Source organism: Spermophilus citellus (assembly GCF_964194105.1).
Source record: "Spermophilus citellus genome assembly, chromosome: 9".
Taxonomy (NCBI): Eukaryota; Metazoa; Chordata; class Mammalia; order Rodentia; family Sciuridae; genus Spermophilus; species Spermophilus citellus.
The window spans coordinates 49,216,349-49,242,564 of NC_138191.1; the positions used below are offsets into that span (position 1 = coordinate 49,216,349).

At 34.4% G+C, this 26,216-nt stretch overlaps 2 pseudogenes across 2 annotated transcripts; both read right to left on the minus strand.

Annotated features, from left to right (window-relative positions):
* Positions 1–223: 223 nt before the first annotated feature.
* Positions 224–953, minus strand: LOC308655485 (tripartite motif-containing protein 60-like; annotated as a pseudogene). Its single transcript has one exon. The product of its transcript is annotated as a tripartite motif-containing protein 60-like (transcript).
* A 191-nt stretch (positions 954–1,144) lies between these two features.
* On the minus strand, positions 1,145–1,778 carry LOC308655486 (tripartite motif-containing protein 60-like; annotated as a pseudogene). Its single transcript has one exon. The product of its transcript is annotated as a tripartite motif-containing protein 60-like (transcript).
* Positions 1,779–26,216: the final 24,438 nt, after the last annotated feature.

Sequence of the window (26,216 nt, forward strand, 5' to 3'; positions counted from 1 at the left end):
GACATGTAAAATAATAATTCTCAAATATTTAAAATTAGAATTCAAAGCACTTAACAACTAATACTCATTAAATGGCACTACCGTCACTTTTTATAGTTGCTAAAAATAAGGGAGAAAAATCTATTCTGATTTTCAGAAATAAAACTAAAAAAGATTCTGGAAATAATGAGTTCAAATTTACTGGCTTAAGTTAGTTCTAAAACAGAATAATTTACCAGGTTCTTTATCTTTCATCATCTACTGAAAGACTTTAAGAGGTTCAGAATCTGTTATAACATAGAAATGAGGCAAAATGGTTTTGCTAAAAGAATCACTGAAAGTACAGAGAAGAGACCAATCATTTCCATTATGAAAGGAAACCTCACCCAATTCAAAGTAAAAAAAAAAATGCCAATCTTATTGGGTCTTACTACTGGCAGAAGATGGGTTATCTTAAGACCAAACACATAATAACCACTCTCGATATATATAGACCAATTTCCCAGAAACCTTCCAGAAATGACAACCAATTTTTCTAGTTCCTAGGGAGATGTCTTGACATACACCCAATGTCCACTGAGGTTTTCTACCCGCTCCTTCTACCTCCCAGTAATGTCTATCAGAATTAAATATCTTAGAACCCAGGACAGCAGAGCAGAGATCAAATCTCCTTGGGTTATAACCAACATTTTGTTTTGTTCTTCCATTTTGAACAGTTTTTCTATCCTCTGAGACAATAAGCTGAGGACACACTGTGTCAAGATCTAAAGTCATATCTGTCTGAAATTGCTGTATAATTCTGTCCAAGCCAGAATACTATGGAGAAAGTCTAAAACCACGTTTCTTTAATGAAGAGAGTTCATAGTATTTTAGGTTTTGATATCTTTGGGATATATTCTTAACTCACGTCAGTAATGCCAGGTCTGAAATACATATTTGCTCTGTATTTCCTTCAGCAAATGCTTTAATGTGGAAATACAATATAGAAAAGTTACAAGGTTTTCATTAAATTTTGTTGAAATGTCCAACTCTTGGGGCTGGGGATGTGGCTCAAGTGGTAGCGTGCTGGCCTGGCATGCGCGAGGCACTGGGTTCAATCCTCAGCACCACATAAAAATAAATAAAGATATTGTGTCCACCTAAAAAAACAAAAAAATAAATATTTTTAAAAAATGTCCAACTCTTCATCTTGTATCTGCTTAAGCAGACTTTCTTGCTCATTCTGTAAAAACAGTCCAATTTGCTCAAATTCAGAATTTATTTCTTCTTTCCTAAATCCTACCTTCTTTCTCAATTCCAGGGATTTGTTGCCTTGCAGAATTATTACTTTTTCAGCTGATTCCTTTTTCTTCAAGGGCTTGAACTTTTCTGGAATCTTTCTATGGTAAAAGGCATTTCTTAATGGGGTAAATGTAGTGCCTCCAATGTTCAATAGAGAAACTGCATTGGGTACATAAAACCTGCAGGTCCTTCACACAAAAAAGGGTCAGAAATTGATTGTGTTTTTCACGTACAGAATTTTCTTCCTGCCTCTTCCTCTTGCTTTTTCTAATCTGAAGTAGCTTAGCAATTTCAGTCAAATTACAGAGCTGAGGGTTCCTCCTGAAGTTCCTTTGTGGAAGGCAAAATCAGCAGCCAGGGCAGGGAATGGCATCATTTAGATCCTTCCAGGACATACTAAGGCAGTGGAAACAGAAGCTGTGCCCACAATTAATGGTCACTGGGTCTTTCAAGTCATCCAGACAGATGGGACAACTACACTCCCCTTGGAGGTCTGCCAGGGAGGTCACAAACTCCATTGAGCTACAGTAAAGGTGGCGCGTAAAGAAAACACTCCCTTGGCAAGCCTGCCTCCCTAGAGCTCAGGTCTCAGTATAAAGTGGATAACCAGCTGTAAGGTTCACTGGCATGGCATGTTGGTGACTGTCCCTGAAGTCTTATTTAGTCCTCTGCACTTCAGTGCAAAAGATAAGAAGAATTTAAAGCTATAGCTATATCAAAGATGAGCTCAGCAGCTATAGACCTACTGGACCAATCATTTCTTTACAATGCAGAGACCTAAAGAATACCACTAGGGCCAATCATGAGGACAACTAGTGACCTGCAGCAGGTAGAACAGTGGCTCAGGCCTGAGGCCGTGTAGCACCCTCCAATTATATACACTTTTATTTTTTGTTTCATGCCTGAGTCAAAATAAGAGTGTTTGGCAAAAGGAAAAGTAAAGTTCCTTGAATGTTCTGACATCTTGGTTGGATCAAATCTATCCTGTTGACACAATTTGGAAATAAGAAAAGGTGAAAATACAGGTTTCACTTTCCCCTAAGCAAAACATTCTTGTTTTTGGCTTCCCAACACCATTTAGGCATTTTCCTTTTGGGAAATTAACTGCATGTAGTCTTAATGTGAGAATTAAGACTTGGACAGCCTAGAACACCACATTAATTAGATGCTTTCTGGTGGGATTTTGTATGTTATGAGCAACACAAGGACAGGGGACAGTGATAGCAATGGGGTGGCACCCGGATGTGGCTATACCATGATGAAGCAGTATCTGTGGAGCAGCTTACTGCTTTTGGGCTCTGGTGACTTTGGGTTCTGCCCATTTCCAAGCCTTCCAAGACCCTCTCTGTAGGTTCTATAAGCCTGGATATCCTTTCAATAAATTTCCTATATTTCAATTTTCCAATTAGTTTCCAATGTGTACTATGAACTGTAATGCATTCTGCTGTCATATATAACAAATTAGAATAAAAATAGACAAACAAACAAACAAACCTAACCAAATATCAGGATAAATCAACTCTTTCAATCAACAAGAAAATACTGAGTATTTATTTCCGAACCAAATCTCTAATTGAAATAAAATAATGATTACTACTGGTCACTGACTATAGCTCAGAATTAGAAAACAACTATGACTTCTTTTGAGAAGAACTTTATTAGCTTATCTTGAAGTCACAGCTAGACACATTCCTTCCTGTCTGTCTGATTTATATTCTTAATAGTAAGTCAACCAGAGATAGGATATTTCTAGTAAAACCCATTAAGTTCACTGAGGAATAATTTCAGCAGTTTTTAAAATCCAATGGTAAAACATTTATTTTTACATAGGTGAGTATCTAAATAAGAAAGAAGTATTGTATACATTCAGTAAAAATTTACTAAGTGGTTATTATGAATAAAGCATGTATAGATGATGAGAAGGTGTTGTCTTTCATCATTTTGTACTTTGAAGTATTTGACATATTGATGCTTATGTATTAAGTTCCTGCCCTCATGAAGCTTATGTTCTTATTAAAGAGACAGGACTGGGAAGATAAAAACAATAATAGTAAGTTGCAGTACATATGAAGATGAGGAACTGAGGTAGTGATAAACAGTGGGACCCACCTGGTACAGTAATCAGGAAAGATGCCCCAAAGGCATGACCAACATGTTGAGACCTGGAGGACATGAGGCGGCTGTACAAAGATCAAGGAGCAGTCCATCCTGGTTTCACTAAGTTGTGGGTCTTTGGGTGACTGATTTTCTCTCTCTGTGCCTTTGTTTCCCCATCTGAAGCACGTGGAAAGCAACACCACCTATTCATACAACTGCTCTGAGGATTATGTGTGCTAATTTTGTAAAGTACTTAGAACAGTGCATGGCACATAGAATGAGCATAATAAATATTAGTCATCATTATTACAACATTATTATTATTCCAGAAAGAGGAACAAGCATGGGCAAAAGCCTGAGGCAGGAAAGACATTTAGCATATTAATTAAACTAAAATAAGATTAGTGTGGCTAGAGCAGAGTGGGCAAAGAGATAAGTGGCACAAAATGAGGCTAGGCACAGACAGGATCATCATGCACGGTTTTAAGATTCATAGTAAAGAGTTGGATTTTGGTTTTGTTTTGTTTTGTTTTGTTTCACCCTAAGTGGAATGGAAAAATTAATGAAGAATTTAAGCAGGAAATTGATATTATTGGATTTGCTTTGAGGTTATGGCGTCATCTGCTATGGGGAGAATGTTTGCAGAGGAGCAGGAATGGCAACAGAGTGACAAGCTAGGAGGGTGTTGGACTTCTCAAGGTGACAGATGGTGGTTGCTTGGGCCAAGGTAGAAGGAGTGGAGAAGAAATGAGTAATTTCAAGATTTATTTTGGAGATAGACTTGGTGGTATTTGTGACTTTGTTGAGCTTGGATAAAGGTGCGGAAAGGGGAAAGATGAAGGCAGGGCTGCTATATATAGTTGTACAGGATGTTTACTGCTTAAGTGTGCCTAATGGACAAGGGCAAGTGGGAGCCGAAACCTAACTTAGACTTGGCTCACCAAGTCATGCCTCTGACATGGGGCTATAGCCACTTACGTGAGGTGTAATTTGTATAAAGGCAAATTTATATAGGATGGGTTCACAAAATAAATCGCTTACTTTCTTATTCTTGAAAGAGTTTGAATTAGATTAGCTTTACCTCTTCCTTAAATTTTTTAATTCACTGGTAAAGTTAACTGGACCTGGATTTTTCTTTGTGGAGAGGATTTTGAAAATGGGTTTATTTTCTGTCATAGATATAAGATTCATCAGATTTTTCTGTTTACTATTTACTTACTTTTACAAAATTATGTTTTACTTGGAATTTGTAGATTTCATCTAACTTTTCAAATTTACTGACAAAGTTGCTCATAATAACATAACATTCTCTTATCATCCCTTAAGTCTGCACTTGTTATTTGTACATTCTCTTTTTTCCCTTGGCCAGTCTAACCAGAGTCTTATTCATTTCATATATAATTCCAAAGAACTAACTTTGGTGAATGACTGCTAATAGTATGAGCTTTCTAAGTTGATGAAATATTTTGAAATTAAATTGTGGTGATGTTCATGCAACTCTGTGAATATAGTAAAAAACACTGAATGGTTGCTATAGTTTGGATCTGAAATGTTCCCCAAAGGTTCATGTGTTAAAGGCTTGGTCTCCAGTGCATCAATGTTCAGAGGTGGGGCTTTTGAGAAATGAGTGGATCATAAGGGCTCTGATATCATCAATGGATTAATCCATTAATGGATTCATAAATGAATAGACTACTGGAGATGGAACCCATAGAAGGTGGTAGAAACGTAGGAGGTAGGACCTAGTCAGAGAAAGTAGGTGATTGGAGGAGTGTCCTGGGAGGGTATATATCTTGTCCTCAGTTTCTTCCTTCCAGAACCCTTTTCTACTTCCTGGTTGTCATGAGACAAGCAAATTTCCTCTGCCATGCCAAACTTTGGCCATGATGTCTCTGCCTTGTAAAAAGCCAACCATGGACTAAAACCTCTGTAACCAAAAGCTAGAATAATATTTTCCTCTTTAAGTTGTTTTTCTCAGGTATTTTGTCTCAGTAATGGGATGCTGACTCACATAATGGTACATGTGAATAAAAGGAATTTATGTATATTAATTATCTCAATTAAAGTGTTACTATATTTATATATAATACATGTTATATATACAGAGAGATTGAGAGAGAGAGAGAGAGAGAGAGAGAGAGAGAGAGAGAGCGCGCGCGCGTGCGCACGCGATGGACTTGTATAACCAGTAGAGGTAACAGTAAAGTTTACATAACATTTGCATACGTCAAGTCTTCCAATAATTGTTTCCTTGACTTTTGTAAATTATAATGTCCTTTATATCATGTAGTGCTGTAACTTGAATGTGTCCTCCAGAGTATGTGTGTTGGAAATTTAATTCCCAAATTCTTATATTATTGGTGTTTGGAGATGAAGGCCTGTGAATGGTAATTAGAATTAAATGAGGTCATGAGAACAGGATCACCATGATGGCATTAGTGGAAGAGGAAGAGAGATCTGAGCTACCACACTTGCTCTGTCTTGCCATGTCTCACCATGTTACCATGCAAGGAGAAGGCCCTGTTCAGATGCCTATACAATGCTCCTGGACTTTCCAGTCTCCAGAACCATGAGCCAAATAGACCTCTATTCTCCAGAAATTACTCAGTCTCAAACGTTGTGTTATAACAACAGAAAATGGACTAAGACATTCAGCTTTGACAAAGTAACCATATTAATAATATTGCTGGAAATGTTAGAATCATTAATATTACTTAATTAAAACTTTTAAGTTTTAAATGATGACCGTCGCTAGTCTCCAAAGAATATTGGTACATGTTTTATCCATAGAAACCAAACCAATCTAAGAAAAGTAGGTCATAGAACACAATCCAACCCAAACTTGGCATTAGATGACCCAATGTTCCTTTCTTCACATAATCACAATGTTCTAATCAGCCTACAAGTCTGACCTTTCAGGCAGTGGGTAGTCTATTATTACTTAGTGGCTGCTGAATCCAGAGTCAACATTTTGGAAGCTAAAGAATGCCCATCTTCTTTCAAAATCTTTTGGCTTACAAAAAGCTGAGCCCAGCTAAAAGCTCTTGCCAACATTTAGTTACTTCATGCATATGAACTAAACAACAAACAGGATACAATTAGCTGAGAATGAAAAAAATAGAGTAACATATTTATTTTCTAATATGTTAAATATATTAAGACACATTAAATGTATTAAAACATTTAAAAAGAAATTACTGTGAAGCATTTTAGTCTTAAGAAAGCATAGAAAAGATTTTCTTATTTCTCAAAATATGCTATTCTTTCTTTTTTCTAATAGATACTAAAAAAATGAACTGAAATTAGAAAATGTTAAATTATTAAAATTCAAGTTACAATATGCCTTCTATTGACATGCTGTCCTTGAGACACATTTTTTTACTTCTCAGAGATACATAGCCCATAAACTGTAAAGTTAAAGAAACTGTGATTTTAATTTAACAACTTTTGAAAAAGTATATGTGTTTTTGTTGTAAGAAATTAGTTGAGCATAATTTCCTTTCTAAAGTGAGTGATTTTTCATTTATATTAGCAATACATAAATGTTCATTCTAGTATTTAATTTATTTTTTCTAAGATTTCACTCACCTTTCTATAACATCCAAAGTTTCTTTATTAACCAAAAGAATTCTAGAAAAATAAAATAGTGAGAGACCCATTAAAGACAAATGTGAGAATCTTAGGAAAGGTGATTTAAAGTTTTAAAAATACATTTAACTCTAAACTAATATAATTCCACTTTTACTGAAGAATGGGTAGCTTCTATATAAAAATTTATTTAGTATAGAAATAAATTGCCTCTTTAAACTATTTTAGATTCACAACTCTAAAATAGTTCACAAGGACAACTGTATTCATAAGAATGTAATAGTCCCTGGAATGAGAATTAAAAAGAAATAAGGACTTAACATTCATGACGGAAACCAAAATGACAAATACAATTTTAGAATGACTAATCTATATTTTTTAAATAACCTTTGCTCTAACAGGTGAAAATACTGCAATAAAATGTGAAGGTGAAAAAATTACTTATTAAATATTCATTACTAAACCTCAAGACATTGATGCCTCCATGCAGCCAATGATCCTGAGAAAATCTTAAAATCATAAGCAAAATCTTGGCAACTCACAACAGATAAAGAATTTGTACGTCTATTTTATAAAGGGTTCTGCAAATTAGTAAGAAAACATTATGGAACTGGCAGTTCACCAAAGTGTAAATACAAAATAAACACATGGAATAATGCTGAACTTCACCAGCTAAAAAATGCACATTAAAATAAATATTTTTAATCAATTAAAAAAATTGAAAAGACTGATAACAAGAACTGTTGGACAGCTCCTGGGCCTGGGCTTGTCACCTACTACAGTGTTGGTGAAATTACAAATTTGTATATACCCCTGGAAGATAGTTAAAATATAGGAAGTACACATTTTATAACCCAGTCACCCCATTTCTAAGAATGCATTCTCAAGATATAGTACACAGGACTGTGAACACAAAATAGAGGATTCTCATTACAGCATTGTTTAGTAATAGCAAAACTTAGGAATGACTTAAATATCTACTGATGAGTGAATATTAAATCAATAAAGGCACAGACATCAACTAGGATACTACTGTAGCCCTTAAAATATGCAGACAGGGTTCCAATGTTCTGGTAATATTCTTCTGAACCTGAGAAGTGGATGTATGGGTGTTTACCATGTCTCTAAGTGTATAATTATATATAAGTTTTTTCAAAAAAATGAAAAGAATAAAGTAAGGCTAAATATATTCATATATATCAACTTATATATATATATTACATATATATATAGCCTATACTATATTGATATAGATATATAGCCTATACTATATTGATATAGTAAGAGCAAAAACACAATAGATGACCATTATGCATGGCATAATTCTAATTTTACAAGAAAAGAGTTCTATGTATGTATATATACAGACATAAAGAATTAGGGAAGACATGCAGCAAACCTCTACAGAATGGATTATAAGGGTTCTTATAGAAGGAATGGGGTAGGAGTAGGGAGGAGGGTAGGGAAAGTAGGGGAAAGGAGACTGAAATGAAGTAAATCAAATCCCATGCACGTATGATTTTTTAAAAATGAACATAACTTTCATGTATAACTCTAATGATCAAATCAAAAAAGAAGGAGCAAGGTTACACTGAAGAGATTTAATAACATACATATTATTTAATATTTTTAATTATATGTATGTTTTTTACTTTTGTATGTGTGTTTCATTTGACTAAGAAATGAAACAAAAGCTTGCACAGGACACTTGAGAAAGCAAAACAAATTTAAAGAAAGAGATTAAATTTGACCACATTCCAACAAATATTTATTCAATAGTAGAAGTGAATTATACAGTTAATTAGTGATAAGCAGGTATTCACTGAGCACATAATATAGAATTGTCCCATATGTTTGGTGAAGGATGGTTTATAGAAAAGTTTAAGACACTGTAGTTATCCCTGCTTTTGTTACATTGTAGTTAGAAAAATAAAACTTTGTATGAAGATGTGAATTTGGTGTCAACATACCTTATATATAATCAGAGATATGATAAATTATGGTATAATGGTGTATTAAGAATTGTAATGTTGGGCTGGGATTGTGGCTCAGCGGTAGAGCGCTTGCTTAGCACGGGTGGGACCCAGGTTCGATTCTCAGCACCACATAAAAATAAAGGCATTGTGTTGTGTCCATCTACAAAATGATTCATTCTCTCTCTCTCTCTCTCTCTCTCTCTCTCTCTCTCTCTGTCTCCCCCTTAAAAAATTGTAATTCAAAACTAAATTAATTAATTTAAAATTTTTTTTCAAATATAGTTTAAAATTTTTATATAATATTCGAAGTAATAATTTTAAATTCAATGAGAAATTAGAGTAACTTTGAATTTTTCCCTAAATTTTGTTATTTTAAAAAACAGTCTTATTTAAATTCTAGGCATGGTTCTAACTGCTCTGCATGTACTAATTAATTTATCAATGTTATAAAATTAATGTTTTATTTCTACTTCTGAAAAGCACATGGAAACATTTTTGAAAAATGCAGAACATTGCAAAATATTTTGATTGCATAACTTTAGTTACTGCCTCCCTCCCCATAAGTCAAAACTATTTGCTTTGGTAATACAGTGTGCTACACTAAATGTCACACTTACAAAGACAAGCTCTCTTTTAAAGGAAATAGCTATAATTTTGAGAAACTGATTAGAATGAACTGCTACTTGTTTTCTCAAAGAGTCTATCATAAATTGACCCTTCAAATATGTTTATACATTTCAGTGCAAAGAGTCATGGAGCAAATTAAGTCATGAGCAATCTAAGATTTATTCTGTGTTCACAGATAAGATTTTGAGAGTAAATGAGATTCTGCAGGTTTTGTATTGGTCAATAAATAAAAATTCTATTTTTAAAATAGAAACTTTTAAAAACTTCTAGAGAAAAACAAAATTATATATAAGAATTTTTTTAAATGAGTATTGTAAGATATCTAAGAAAAATATGAAGTAACAGTTTAAGCTAGTGTGATGGTGCACACCTGTAATCCAAGCAACTTGGGAGGCTGGGGCAGGAGGATCCAAGTTTGAGGTCATCTTCAGCAATTTAGTGAGGCCTTAAGCAACTTAGTGAGATCCTGTCTCAAAATAAAAAGTAAAAAGAGCAAGGGATGTGGCTCAGTGGTAAAGTGCCCCTGAGTTTAATCCCCAGTGCAAAAAAAAAAAATCAGAAAAGGGAGAAACTGTTGAGATATGAAATAATTGCTGGAGCTTATGTGCTTATGGTGGAACTCAACTGAACCTACAAAGGAAGGGAAAGAATTAAGGAGTCATAAAAGAGGGTATTTTATTTTTTTTATAAACAAAACAAATATAACTATGATATTATTTTACCTGTACTTTTGTGATCCTGTAATCTGTATACGTGGAAAAATGAGAATTCATACCCTATTTGAATCAAATGTATGATATGTCAAGATTATTGTATTGTCTTGAGCAACTAATTAAAAAAAAAGAAAAGTCATCACTATTGTGGAAGTTCATGTTGAAAAAGGATGCTATACTACTCAATAGGTCTTTTAAAGACTAATGATAATGTTTAAAATTTTGTTCTGCATTAAATCTATTCAATTAAATGATGTGAATGTCTTCCTTTGCAATTGTCTTATGCATTAATTATTCACCACTGTTTCTCTGACTTTTATTATAAGAGTCCAAACAAGAGTATGAATCAAGTGATTTCTAATTATCATGCATACCTTCTCCCAGTAAGAAGTGAATAAATCATTGATTGGTCAAATATTATCCAAAAACATTCAGGACATTTGCATTTGAAAACTTCACTATAGTCAGGCTATAGTGGCAGAGAAATACAAAAGTGAAAACACTAGGAATTTGGACTCCCAAATATATAGTGGGATGTAGAAAAAGAACAGAGGCAATAATAAGCTACAACTCTCAATTTCTTAAAATGTAAATTCTTCTACCAGGGAAATACACTTAAAGAAAACACTTTATGCTGTCAAAGAGGGAGAAGGAAGTTGCATAAGAATCAACTATTAAGGCAAGTTTCAAGCTAGAGACGAAATTAATGATGAAATGGCAAGGAAGTAATTTAAGAATATTTAATTTCAAAAAATAAAGCAACAATTCTGTTATCCTTAATAAACTCCCTAGACCTTATCTATGTCTATCCAGAAACTTTCTATAAATACTTAAGTTTTCAGAGATTCTTAAAAGAACTCCCAACCTTCTCACTCCATGGGGGAGAAAGAACGGGTGTATGTCACACTGTGAGGAGGAGAGGGCAGAGCCGGGGTGGTAGTGCCAAGAGATTGAGGACTGGTCCCGAAAGAAATGCTGGGAAGAAATCCAGACTTTCAGTCATCAACATTCAGTCCCTTTGCCACACAAGTAAAAAGGAATAAAATGCACAGTAAAAAAAAAAAAAGTAAAAAAGAAACAACGAAAGAAAGAGGAAACTATCAGCAACACCCCCCCCCCCCGCAAAAGGTTTCTTTTATAAGTGGGTTGGAGAAGAGGTCATGGCTAGTTCCTTTATATACAGATTATCCTTTTGATGATCTAAGGCTACAGAAAGAAATATTGAGCAATAACCTACAACATTCATATAGGAAATGGAGGAAAATATTGTTTATGAAGTTTGTTCATATTTAGGTTCCTCAGGAAACTGAATAATACTGAAATTTGAGTGCACTGGGGCATGAACCCAATGCAAAGTGCAGCTAACAGTTTTAGATTCAGCTAGCCAGGATACTCGAGTCAGCCACTCGGATTTTTCTATGTGCAGATTTTTTCAATCAAGCTTTTATTGTTTCAGCCTGTGAATGAACTGCTTGATTGTTTGAAGACTGAAAGTCATACATTATTATCCATCAGCTATTTCAACACTACAGGTATTAAAACAATTATCTCATTAAACTCCAGAATGTTTTAAGGCAGAAAAATTCTTTATCTACTCTTCCTTCCAAAATCATCTTCTTGTAGGCAGAGGTGAACGTTACCTTATTGAATAAACAATAAATTTTCTTCATGCTTATGCTATTATCTCAGTTGTAGGTGTGAAAAAGACATTCTATATTCTACAATGGGGGTGGGAAAATATTTATCAAATTTGGCGAATAAAATGTCAAATAATATACTTTATGATGAGGCTTCTAAAGATTTGTGAAGGATATAATACAGAGCATAAAAAAATTGCATAATAGTAAAGTAGTCCATTGTCTAGTTCGGTTACCTTGCAGAGGTAACACCTGACACGTGATTTTGTCCTTTATGAACCTACATTAAGTTGCAAGAAACTAGCTGAGATTAATATCCTGAACAAAAACAGAACTGCATGAAAAATCAAGCTATCATTGACTCTATTCTATCTTGTTACCTATCTGTTAGTGTATTCATGCAGGCACCTACAAAGAATATTGGATGTAGAATCTGAATTGAAACTTCTCCAGCCCTTTTTTACCTTATCTAATAAATAGGGAGTAACACCACATATGATCTCTTTGGTGGGGTCTAGTTATTCACGGCAAGTAACAAGCTTCCAGAGACTTTCTGAAAAATGTCTAATTTAAAGGATTGGGGGTCTAGCTCAGGTGTAGAGTGTTTTCCTGGCATGTAGAAGGCCCTGGGTTCAATCCCCAGCATCAAAAAAAAAAAAAAAAAATCAAGACTGACTCAAGATCTGTATTAGTTAAGATTAGGTTTGGTTTGGCAGCAAATGACAGAAAGCCTTCTAAAACAATAGCTTAAAGAAGAGGAAAGTTTATTTTTGTCTAATAGAACATAGAGGAAATGGTTCATAACTGGCTAATGCTCCATGTTGTCAGGAACCTAGACTCTGTACATCTTGATGACCTATACTCTAAGGCTTTGACTTTACAGACCCAACATGGCAGCATCACATTCCAGAGAAGAATAGCAAAAGGATCAGAGATCAAGGGAGAAGGGAAACACACCTCACCACCTCCTGTGAAAAACTGCCACAAGACATTTCCACTTACATGCAATGGGTCATGCCTGGCTGCAAGTTAGAAATGCTATGTCAATTGCAAATGGTCACAAATCGAAGGTCCTACTACCATGGAAACAACCAATGAACAACTAGCATCTTCTGCCACTTGACATGTAATTTAATTATTTTAAAGTTAAGACATTTTCTTCTTAAGTGGGTGGGGAAAGAATGGACTGGGAAATATGCCAGAAAAAAGTAAAATGAAGCTGCTTTGTGAGTATTTATCACCATTTTTTTATTTTTGAAAATTAGTGAACTCAAGACTTCCAGTTTCCAATTTCACATGTAAGGAGCTTAAAAATCAACTTTGTGTTCTAACAAGTAAAAATCTGAATAAACTGAAAAATCAACAACTTTCCTTGGGCCATTAAGAGAGAGAGGTCACAGGGCAAACTGCTATCCCCAAAATTGGGAGAGAAAGAAAAGGAGATATAGAGAATCATGATACATATCAGAGCAGAAATATTCATAAGAACTAGTGCTAGGACAGAAAACCATAAATTGTAATTGAAAAATTTTGGAAGCTAGGCATGAATAGTTCTGAGAATTTAAAAATCTGGGGAATTTAGTCATAAAAGGATCCCCATGTTATTATGAATTTTATCATCAAGAGGTTGACTAGGTTATTGAGTAAATATTAGTGAAAAATCCATTCAAGTTTCTGGGAGGAGGAGAGGAAGAGAAATCATTTTGGTACATACCAAAGTACTCTGTTCTTCTTAACAAGATTTGCCCTCAGGAGAAATTGTCTAACCAAAGCCTAATCTAGTTGGTTTTATCAGAACCTAACTGATCTGGGGGAAGGAAAATACTCAATATGTGTCTGCTCTAGCCATCCTATCCCACCTAAGGTGGGGTAGGGGACTGAGAAACATTTGTGATATTCCCAAATCCATGGGAATAGATTCCCTCAAACACTGAGATATAATCATAAGATCATACTATGCTCCCCCTTCCCCAACAGCTCACCACCACATTACTAAAGTAGTATTTACAATAGTACTTCCTTTTACCCTGTACATCATGGCCAGCTATTAAGAAAAAAATAACAGGGCATACTATATTGGTAACTTTTTAGTTACCAAAACAAAATAATGGGGATGATTGCTTATGAAGAAGTTTTGTTTTATTTAGCTCATAGTTCCAGAGGTTCAAAGGCATAGTGACTGCTCTCAGTTCTGTTGAGGCACCTCTCAGCTATATCACACTGTAGTACTTAACAATGGCAGCAGCACATGTGGAAGCAAACAATCAATATTGCCAATTAGAAAGTCAGACTGAAGGGGACCAGGATTTTATATCAACTTGCTGTTGTGTGAATTCACTCCAGGAGATCAATATTCCCTTCCAAGGGGAGTTGCCCCAATGATCTAAGGACCTCTAATTAGGCCCCGCCTCTTAAAGTTTCCACCCCCTCCCAATACAATCACCCTAAAGACTAAGTTTCCAACATATGAATCTCTGGGGAGACAAATAATACCTAAACCATAGCACATACTAAAAGGCAAAAGCAAAGTTGGAAGAGACAAAACAAGCAATAGAACCAAGTATGGTAAGGCCATTGGAATTCTCAAATAAGAAATTTAAAACACTGTAATTTAGATGTTAATAGTTGTAATGAATAGATTACATGTACAAGAGCAGATGAATAATGCAAACAGATCAAATCCTGAGAAAGAACATAAAAGAAATGCTAGATATAAATATATATATATGAGAAATTAAGAATGCTTTTGGTGGGCTTACTAGCCAGAAACATATATACATAAAGAAGTATATCAAGGAAGCAATATGTACAATTAAAATACAAACTTTTTTCTTATCCTTAATTGATCCAACAGGTAAGTTTGTTCAAAACAATTACAGCAAAAACACATTTCTCATTTAGTTAATACCATACATATGCTATGTATGGTATTAACTAAATGAGAAGAATGACAGTAATGATACACAGGATGGGAGGGAGAAATTAGGATTATTTTGTTTTAAAGAACAAGTACTACCCATGAAACAGTGTATTTTTATTTAAAAGTGGGCTTGGATTAATTCTAAGTGTCTTTTGCAAACTCCAGGGCAGCCACTAAAAATATATATATTTTAAACATAACTGATCTTCTAAGGAAGAAGACAGAATAAAACCATAAAATGTCCGATTAAAATCACAAAAGGCAGAAAAAGAATAACAGACAAAAATAGGAACAAAGAAAAGGGACAAGAAGAAAATTATAAAAACATAAATAATAATATCATCATATCAACAATAATTTTGTCAATGACCTAAATATCCCAAATAAAGAACAAAGATTTTCAGGGTAAAGACCTGACTCTATGTTGTATACAAGAAATCCACTTTAAACATAAAAGCACATATAGATTAATATTAAATGGATAAAGAAAAACATGCCATGTTAAACCTAATAAAAAGAAAGCAGTCTTATCTATGTTAATTTCAGACACAACAGACTTCAAAGCAAAGAAAAATATGAGAGATAAAGAGGGGTATTACTTAATGATAAAGGGTTGATTCTTCAAGAGGACATAACAACCCTTAATGTGTATGTACCTAACAACAAATCACCAAAATATGTGAGGCAAATATTGATAGAAGTTCAGGGAGAAATAGATGAATCACTAGTACAGTTGGAAGACAGAGAGATCTCTGTCAGAAATGCAAAAATCCAGCAGGCAGAAAAATCAGTAAGGAAGCAGTGGAACTCAACATCACCATTAATCAACTGGATATAACTGACATCTCTAGTTTACTTCATCCAACAATCATAAAATATACATTCTTCTTGATCTCATAGGAAACATTCACCAAGCCAGCACATTCTGGACCATGAAACATACCTTAACAGATTGAAATAAAAAGAAATCATATAATGTCTGCTACCAGATACAATGAAATTAATGGTTTAATTAATAACAGAAAAATAACTAGAAATTTCCCAAATAAATATTTCTAAATCACATAGGGGTCAAAGAACAAATCTCAATATTTTAAAATATTTAAAACCAATAACTTATTGAAATTTGTGGAGTGAAAGCAGTACTTAGAAATTGGTAGCACTGAATGCAGATAGGAGAAAAGAAAAAAAATGTAAAAGCCAATCATTTAAGCTTTTATCATAGAAAAAGAAGACAAAATTAAATAACTAAACCTAAAGATAGCAGAAGAAAAGAGACAGTAAAAAACAGAGCCAAAAATACAATGACATTGGGAAAAAAAGGAAATAAATAGAGAAAATTTAAAAAACCGAAAGCTGGTTCTTGGGAAACAGCAATACAGTTGATTAAACTCTAGCTAGGTTAACTAGCAAATAAGAGAGGACAAAAATAATATCAGAAATGAAAGAGGACATCATTACAGATCCTATGGACATTAAATTGTTAAAAGGAATATTATAAACAACTCTATGCTCACAAATTTTATATCCTAGATGAGCTGGATCAGTTTCTTGAAATATACAATTAACCAAACATCACAAAAGAAGAAATAGACTACTTAGACCTGTATCTACTAAAGAAATTGAAATAATACTTAATAACTTTCCAAAGCAGAAAGCACCAGGCACAGATAGGTTCACTGGTAAATTCTATCAAACATTTAAGGAAGAAATTATACCAATTCTCTTAAATATCTTTTCAAAGAAATAAGGAAATTGAATACTTCTTAACTTATTCTGTGATGCCATGTTATCTTAATATCAAAATGAGAGAAAGATGTTACAAGAAAATTCCAGACCAATTTCTCTCATGAGCAAAGGTATAAAAATCCTCCACAAAATATAAGCAAATTAAATCCGACAATGTGTAAAAAGATTTAGACACCAAGAGGGATTTATTCTAGGTATTAAAGGTAGTTCAACATAGAAAATCAATTAATGTAATCCAGCACATCAACAGCCTAAAGAAGAGAAATTACACAATTATATCAACAGATGAAGAAAAAAATATAATCAAATCCTACATTAATTCATGATAAAACTCTCAGTAAACTGAGAATATCTTTTTTTTAAGGAGAGAGAGAAAGAGAGAGAATATTTTTTGTAGATGGACACAACACAATGTCTTTTTTAATTTTATTTTTAATGTGGTGCTGAGGATCAAACCTGGATCCCGCCCGTGCTAGGTAAGCGCTCTATCGCTGAGCCACAATCCCAGCCCTGAGAATACCTTGTTAGAGAATATGTACAGGAAAAAACCCTACAATGAACATCATACTTATGGTGGGAATTTAAGAGCATTTCTACTCAGAAAATAAAAAGTTAAGAATATTTCCTCTCACAACTTTTTTCCACATCAGAATGGAATTCATAGCTAAGACAAGGAAAGGAAATACATATTATACAGATTGAAAAAGAAATAAAACTGTTCATAAATGAAATGAGTATCTACATAGATTATCTGAAAGAACCACCACCAACAACAACAACAGCAACAAAAACCCAGAAAAAAACAAAATCTGAAGTTTGCAGGATTCAAGGTAAATATACAAAAGTCAATTGCTTTCTTACAGATCAGCAGTGAACAATGGAATTTGAAATTTAAAACACAATTCCACTCACATTTTCACCCACCAAAAAATGAAATGCTGATGTAAAAATCTAACCAAATATACAAGATCAATAAGAGAAAGTGTACAGAACTCTGATGAAAGAAATCAAATAACTAAATACATGAAAAGATAGTCCATACTCATGAATAGGATGTCTCAATATTTTCAAGATTCTAGTTCTTTTCAATTTGACCTATAATCCCAATCGAAATCTCAGAAAACTATTTATGAATATCATCAAATCTATTTTAAATTTTATACAGAGAGGTCAAAACACAGGATAGACAACATGATATTGAAAGAAAAGAATGAAGTTTGAGCAGGGACATGATCCAACTTCAAGAATTCCTTCAAGCTGCAGTAATTAGGACAGTATGACAGTGGTGAAAGGGTGGACAATCAGATGAAAGGAATATAATAGCCCAGAAATAGACTTATATAAATATGGGATCTTTGACCACCGATATTTGACAATAGAGCGAAGGCAGTGCAATCGAGAAAAGAAATTTTTCTTTCTAACAAAATGGAACTGCAACTGGACATCCACATGTAAAACAAGGAATGCAGAAATAGACTCTATACCCTTCATAAAAATTAACTGAAAATGGATCAGAGACTTAAATGTGAAACACCAACCATAAAATTTCTAGAAAATAACAATAAAGAAAAATTAGAGGTCTGGGGCTGTAGCTCAGTGATAGAGCACTTGCCTCACATGCATGAGGCCCTGGGTTCAATCCTCAGCACCACATAGAAAGAAAGAAAGAAAAATAGAGGTATTGTGTCCATCTACAACTTAAAAAAAAAGAAAAAAGAAAGAAAAGAAAAATTAGACCACCTGTTTGGTAATGAATTTTTGAGATTACACCAAAAGCACAATCCATGAAAGAGAGAATTGATAAGCTGTACTTCATAAAAATTTTTTTTAAAATGCTTGTGAAACACACTAACAAGAGGATGATAAAACAAGTCAAAGATTGAGAAAAAATATTTTCAAAAATTCTCTCTTTCTGATAAAGGATTCTTATCTAAAATATACAAAAAAAAACCCTCTTGAAATACAAATATAAGAATTCAAACAATCCAGTTTTTTAAATGGACCAAAGAGCTCAACAGACAGACATGATACTCCAAAGTATGGAACCTTGGCATGCTGAGCAACTTGAACTGAAGGGAATTGCAAGGGTGTCAAAAGCAAAGTCATTCTGAGCTTCTTCCACTCTGCTTTTTTCTACTCCCCTTTCTCCTCCAAGGCAGGCCATAGAAACTAGAACTCTTCTCCCTCAAAGTAAGTCATGAAACTTAGAAAGGTCACTCTCTGACTAAAGTCCCCTTAGAGGAGGTCATGAGACTCTCATTGCAGAGAGCTCCTGCCCCCACACAGTGTGTGTGTAGGGGGGCTCTGTAAAGAGGCCAAGGAGAATGTGAGCAAAGTAGACTTGATAAGTCCTCAGGTTAGATCATTTAGTTCTCAGTTTAGACTATTAGATCACACCCTTTGTGTCCAATTATGTTTCTCCACAACTATCCACTTCTTTCAACAGACTTAGTATAAAAATACAGTTTTCCCTATGTCTTCAGATCTTCATTTCCTTATGAAACTTTTTGTGTCACATAAAACTTTTATTAATAAATTGATATGTGTTCTCGTATTAATCTCTCTTTGCCAGTGTTACTTTTAGACCTCACTAGGAATCCCAGGAAGATTGAGGAAATTCTCCCCTATATCATCAAGAAAGATATACAGATGGCAAATCAGCATGTGAAAATATGCTCCACATCAAATGTCCTCAGGGAAATGCAAATTAAAACAACAATAAGAAACTATTACACATCTATTAGGATGACCCAAATTCAAAACACTGACAGTATCAAATGTTGACAAAGATGTGGAGTAACAGGAACACTCATGCATTGCTGGTGGGATTATAAAATGATCATCCAGTTTAGTTTGAAAGATAGTTTGACACTTCATTACAAAATTAAGCATACTATTACCGTAAGATGCAACAATTGTACACCTTGATCTTTACCCAAATTGGTATTTCTGTTCCATGTTTTAATAATGACAATTATTTGCAATTAGTGTGTGTTAATTTATGGTCAAAAAAGTAAAAATAAATTTTTAAAAAAGGAGAAATTTATGTCCTCATAGAAAATCTATACACAGATATTTATAACAGTTTTATTTATAATTACCAATACTTGGAAGCAATCAAGATGTCCTCCAGTAGGTGAAGAGATAAACTCTTAAAAACTCCAGACAATGGAATATTATCCAGTACTATTATTCAAAAATGAACTAATATGCTTTAAAAAGGCATGCAGGAAACTTAAGTGCATATTATTAAGTGAAAGAAGACATCTGAAGAGGCTATATACTATCTAATTCCAACTGCATAATAATCTAGAAAAGGCAAAACTATGGAGACAGTAAAAAGATCAGTGGCTACTCGAGTTTGGCAGGGATGAGGGGAGGAAGGGATAAATTGGTAGAGTACAGAGGATTTTTAGGGCAATGAAAATATTCTATGATATTATATTTTATGGTGTAATATATATATTATAATGGTGTAATAAGTCATTGCAAGTCTTCTCAAGTCTTAAAAACATTTTGCTTTTCTTTTTGTGCCAGTTTTCCCAGCGGTGACTGTCAGAACAAAAGAAAACATTGGATTCTTAGTGATAAGATGGAGTGGTTATTTCTCTTTTTTGGCAGTCAGCATGGGCATTTATATTGAGAGCTTACTAATAAGAATTTTCTTTAGCAGTGTAAATGGTGTTTGAAAACAGAATATTACTCGCCATCATATCCACTCACTCTTCCACCAACATTTTTCTCTCTCCTATAATATGGAAAATACTTACGGGCAGTAGGCAGTGAAAAATGAGGAAAGCACCTTATACACCCTTGAATTCACACAGAAGCTTGGATAGGCAACAAATTTCCTGTAACTTGGCATTCTACTGTCAACAGGAGTAATCGTTTTCAGCTAACCTCATACTTTGTTTCTTCATTCATTTAATAAATTTGTTCTGTGCTCTAAAATAAGTACCAAGAACTGTTCTATACATGAACTTTTATGTAAATACTATTCTCAAAGAGCCTGTAGTCTTTTTGGGGCTCACTGAGGCAGAAATTGTTAGTCTCCTAAGTAATTCCATCCTCCTTTCCTCTCTTCTAAAAGAATATGGAAGGTGGAAAGGTGTGATTCCTTTTCTACACATGTATTTAATCAGAGTTTTATGTGACACAAGAGCCTTCAGAAATAAAGAAAAGACACAGGGAACGTGGTCTATTTGTGTGTTAAGGTTTAATGGAGAATGGGCAGTTTGCTGGGGCTGTAGCTCAGCGGCAGAGCACTTGCTTAGCACTTGTGAGGCACTGGGTTTGATCCTTAGCACTGCATAAAAATAAACAAATCAAATAAAGGCTTGCTGTCCATCTACAACTAAAAAAGATTTTTTTTTAAAAAAAAGAATGGACAGCTTGGTAGAAGTGTGATTGGAAAACAAGGGTATGACCTAATGGTAACAAACTGGGGGGTGAAACTCAGTAAGGCTTGTCTGTCCAGATTCTTCTTACTGTCTTTATGGGCAGCATTCCTTCCTTCAGGGTATGAACAGGACCCTCTCAAAGGAGAAAGCAGAGTGTGATTTGTTACGTTTTGGATGCCTTCAGGGTGAGGGGTTCTGGTTTCTATGACTCACTTTGGAAAGAAATAATTCTGGTTTCTATGACTTGCTTCAGGGGACAAAAAAGGTTAGAGACAGGAGAGCAGAATCCAGAGATTTTTGCTTCTGAGAACTTCTTATCTATTTTAGTTCAAAGTACTCAACATGCCAAAATACCATACATTGAAGAGTCATTTTCTGGGCACCAACAAAGTCTAATTGTTTTCTGGGTAGCAACGTTTCCAGCCCCAGATAATGAATCAAGGTTAATCTAAGCTCATGGTTCCCAAACTCAAGGGTGCCAAAGTAAACTATGGGAGTATCACGGCACATTCAAATTTTCAAAGTAAACAGTAGACTCAACACTTTGAATAGCATGCAAACTCCCAGCTTGGGGGTATCTCAGTTTCCACATTAGAACACACTACAATATATTCCTTTAGACTATGTTATGTCATTGCAAAACTGGATTTTCAGTGGTTGCTGTGATAAAAAGGCAAGGATGGCAAGAAATAAGGGTGGCATTGTTCAATCTGGTTCCAAGGTTTGAGAACTTATAGCATGCCCACCAGGTGTATATGTATATTCCCTTAGTAACTAGTTATTTAAGTACAGAAAAGGGCACGACTTATTTTTTCAATTTGTGTTTTTTCCACATATCTATTATGTTGAAAAGTAAACTTTCATGAAAAAATTACTGTGAACCAAGAAAGTTTGGGGAATTTTGGTCAGAGTCAGTCATGTCAATGCTGTTTCCTGTTTCTCCCCTTTCCTTGCAGCTAGGGGTTACTATGACCCAGTTCTAGATAAAGCAGAAGTCTGCTCGGGTAGAGCAGGGGAAGAAGGTCTGAAAGAGCATTTGCTTTCCTGATAATTGGGGATGACAGCTAACATTGTTTACTATCTTCTAATAGTTCTGTTTCTCTAGGAATAGAATCTGCTGAGTTTCTAGCCTCCTTTTCTATTTCTTCTGACCAACTAAACTCTAACCAAAAGTATACAATAGAAATGATGCATTCAAATTCTGGATCATACTCTTAAAAGGAATGGGCATGCTCTCGACTTCTAGTCCCTTTCTTGCTAAACCCCAGAGAATTTAAAGTCTCAAATACACATTGATGATCACAGCAGAACTGAGATAAAAGTGTCAGGCTTACTTATTTAGAATCTGTTCTTTTTATATACTATACTCATGAGGTATTGAAATTTTTCACTGTAATTTTATATGCTACATTCTATGTTAATTTGATAAAATCTATGATTTGAAGCTACATTATTTATTCAAAATGATAATAGGATAAACTCAAATTGTTCTAATACACAGATCATAGCATTTTTAGCAGATCAATTGAGTCGCTTAAACTACTAAGTTTAAGGACTAGACCCTAACTTGTGATAGGTGCCTCTACAAGGTACAGGTCATGTGACATGTGGGCAGTCCTATTACTAGAATCAGAAAAGAAGCAGAGCTATTGCTCTTTGAGGATTCTCTTAATCAGGGTAGAAATATGAAAAAAAATATTGCCTTTTATACTATAGGATACAGGGTATTCTGGATCTGCTTAACATACTACAACACAAATAAACATAACATCCAGAGACATAAAGATAAATGAACAACTTTAAAAATATATAACATAACATATACATCTTTAAAAATATATAACAACATTTCTATTAATCATCTGTTATGTTCATATTCACACCATATTACAAAATTACTTAAATACCTAAAATATAAAAAGAAGAGTTATTGAATCTCCAAAGAAATGATGATGACTAAAGATGTCTACAGGGCATGCCTGTGTACTCTGCACCAAAACCACCTACAAGTCTTGACATCCCTGTATGGTACTTGCTAAGCAACAGTCAATGAGCCACAACTGTGGTGATCCAGAGATCCTCGTGTTTTCCCGCACTGTCCCAGATGGATTCTCCCAAGAGAAATGTACAACCGCATATTTAGATATGCACCACCTTCTTTCAGTGGCTATACCACAATTTCATTGGAGTCACCACCTTAGAAAGTACACCAGAGAAACAAAGAAGGAAGATGATCCAGGGGATTACACTTTAATACTTCCCATTACCTTTGGATCTCTTAAGTCATTAAGATGATTTCTTCAAGTAATTAGTTTTTTAAAAAGAAGGTTGAAAAATGAATATGTATATGTGAATTTATCTAACATCTAAGTGAAAAAACAGGGACATCCTGCCTGTGTCTTTATAAAAAAAGAAGCACACATGAGATTTAATGAAGTTCATGGAGGAGGAAAACAAAGGTATATTTAAAAGAGACACAAAGTAGAAAGCACCTAAAGTTGTTTTTTTTAATTTATTTTTTATTTATTGTCATATTTGATATATGACAGCGGAATGCATTACAATTCTTATTACACATATAGAGCACAATTTTTTATATCTCTGGTTATATACATAGAATACTCACACCAATTCGTGTCTTCATACATGTACTTTGGATAATAATGTCCATCACATTCCACCATCATTAATAACCTCATGCCTCCTCCCTTCCCCTCCAACCCCTATGCCCTATCTAGAGTTCCTCTATTCCTCCCATGTTCCTGCTCCCTATCCCACTATAAATCAACCTCCTTATATCAAAGAAAACATTTGGCATTTGTTTTTGGGGGATTGGCTAACTTCACTTAGCATTGTCTTCTCTAACTCCAACCATTTACCTGCAAATGCCATGATTTTATTCTCTTTTATTCCTGAGTAATATTCCATTGTGCATATATGCCACATTTTTTAATCCATTCATCTATTGAAGAGCACCTAGGTTGGTTCCACAGTTTAGCTATTGTGAATTGTGCTGCTATAAACATTGAGGTGGCTGTGTCCCTGTAGTAAGTCCTTTGGGTATAGACGGAGGAGAGGGATAGCTGGGTCAAATGACGGTCCCATTCCCTATTTTCCAAGAAATCTCCATACTGCTTTCCATATTGATTGCACCAATTTGCAGTCCCACCAGCAGTGTATGAGTGTACCTTTTCCCCCACATCCTCGCCAACAATTACTGTTGTTTGTTTTCTTAATAGCTGCCATTCTGACTGGAGTGAGATGAAATCTTAGAGTGGTTTTGATTTGCATTTCTCTAATTGCTAGCTGATGATGAACATTTTTTCATATATTTATTGATTGATTGTACATCATCTTCTGAGAAGGGTCTCTTCAGGTCCTTGGCCAATTTATTGATTGGGTTATTTGTTTTTGGTGTTTAGCTTTTTGAGTTCTTTATATACTCTAGAGATTAGTGCTCTATCTGATGTGTTAGAGGTAAAAATTTGCTCCCAAGATGTAGGCTCTCTATTCACTTCACAGATTGCTTCTTTTGCATTGGAGAAAAGATAGCCTCTTCAACAAATGGTGCTGGGAAAACTGGAAATCCATATGCAACAAAATGAAATTAAACCCCTATCTCTCACCATGCACAGAATTCAACTCAAAATGGATCAAGGACTTAGGAATAAAACCAGAGACTCTACATCTAATAGAAGAAAAAGTAGACACTAATTTCCATCATGGGGGATTAGGCCCCAATTTCCTCAATAAGACTCCTGTGGCGCAAGAATTAAAATCAAGAATCAATAAATGGGATGAACTCAAACTAAAAAGTTTCTTCTCAGTAAAGTAGTTTGTTCAGATTACAATAATCTTAATGATTTCTTTCTGAAAATCATTAGTGTATGAACATTCATTCTCATAAGTGAGACGTAATCCCATTAGAATGAAAAGAAGCTCTGGGCTGGGGATGTGGCTCAGTGGTTGAGTGCCCCTGAGTTCAATCCCTGGTACCAAAAAATAAAATAAAATAATAAAAAATGAATGAAAAGAAGTTCTAAGTGGAGGAATAAAAAGGTGTTCAATGACTGTGCTGAACATCCAAGTACTGAGAAGCTGAATACTTGATTGACTGACTGAATCTTAGCACTAATGCTCTCTTCCCTCTTCTCTCCCCAGTATCCTTCCTTCCAATCCTGTAAATGAATCTAGACATTCTAACTTTCTACATTTTGAAAGAGAGGGAGTACTCCAGGACATAGCTTCATTTATTAATTTAAAAAAATGTTTTGCAGTGAGCAGTTTGCTTTTTGGTTTTAGTACCTTTCCATTTGCTTGCTAACCTGTCATGCACCTTGTGGCATTCAGTATCTGAAAAAAGGTAAATAAGGTGAATCCTAGGTGGGAAGCCCTCTATTTAATGATTAAAGAAAGAAATTGTGTAAGACTTTTTTTACTTTTAAAATTTTACCCACATTACTAATAGGAAAGTATTAACCCATAATAATTACCTAGAAAATTTATAATTTAGCATAAAATATAAGAATTCCATAAACAACTATAAAACAAGAATGACGATAGGAGATGAAAAGATTTTATAAGGTTAAGTGAGAAATGAGTTATAGGACACTTGACCAAAAGATTTCCCCTCCCATTTGGCTAATTCACCTCCTAGCACCTAGTTTTCTTCAAACTCATCAGGGTCTCTGAGAATTCTATTTCTTCCACTATCTCCCTGCTTTTATCCCTTCTCTCTCTGTACTTTCATTCCAATCCATTTTTAAGCCCATGTGTCATCTATCACTCTTTTATTAATATCAGATACTCCTGTTCCATTATTCACCACCCAATGTGGCTTCCCACACTGTTCTTCTCTCAAATGTTCAGAGTTCATTCCCACCTCATGACCTTGCATATATTTTTTCCCTCTGCCTAGAATACTCTTTCAAGATCTCCAATTCCCTTAATTTCCTCCTACTTCACCTAGCTAGTTCCTCTTCATTCTTCAGATCTTTATCTAAAACTCTTATCAGGGAGGCCTGTAATTATTTCCAGCCTAAGTTATATCCTTCTAAATATCTAGCAACAGTCCCTAAAAACCCATGAATGAAATGAGTTAACAATTCTGCTTTGTATTGGATTATACATTAGAATGGGTACCAATTCTGTCCTAGTCATTGCTGAATCCCCCAACACTAGTGTATCACTTCATATGTTAGGCATTTAATATCTGTTCCATGAATGAAAAATGAACAGAGAGAGACCCA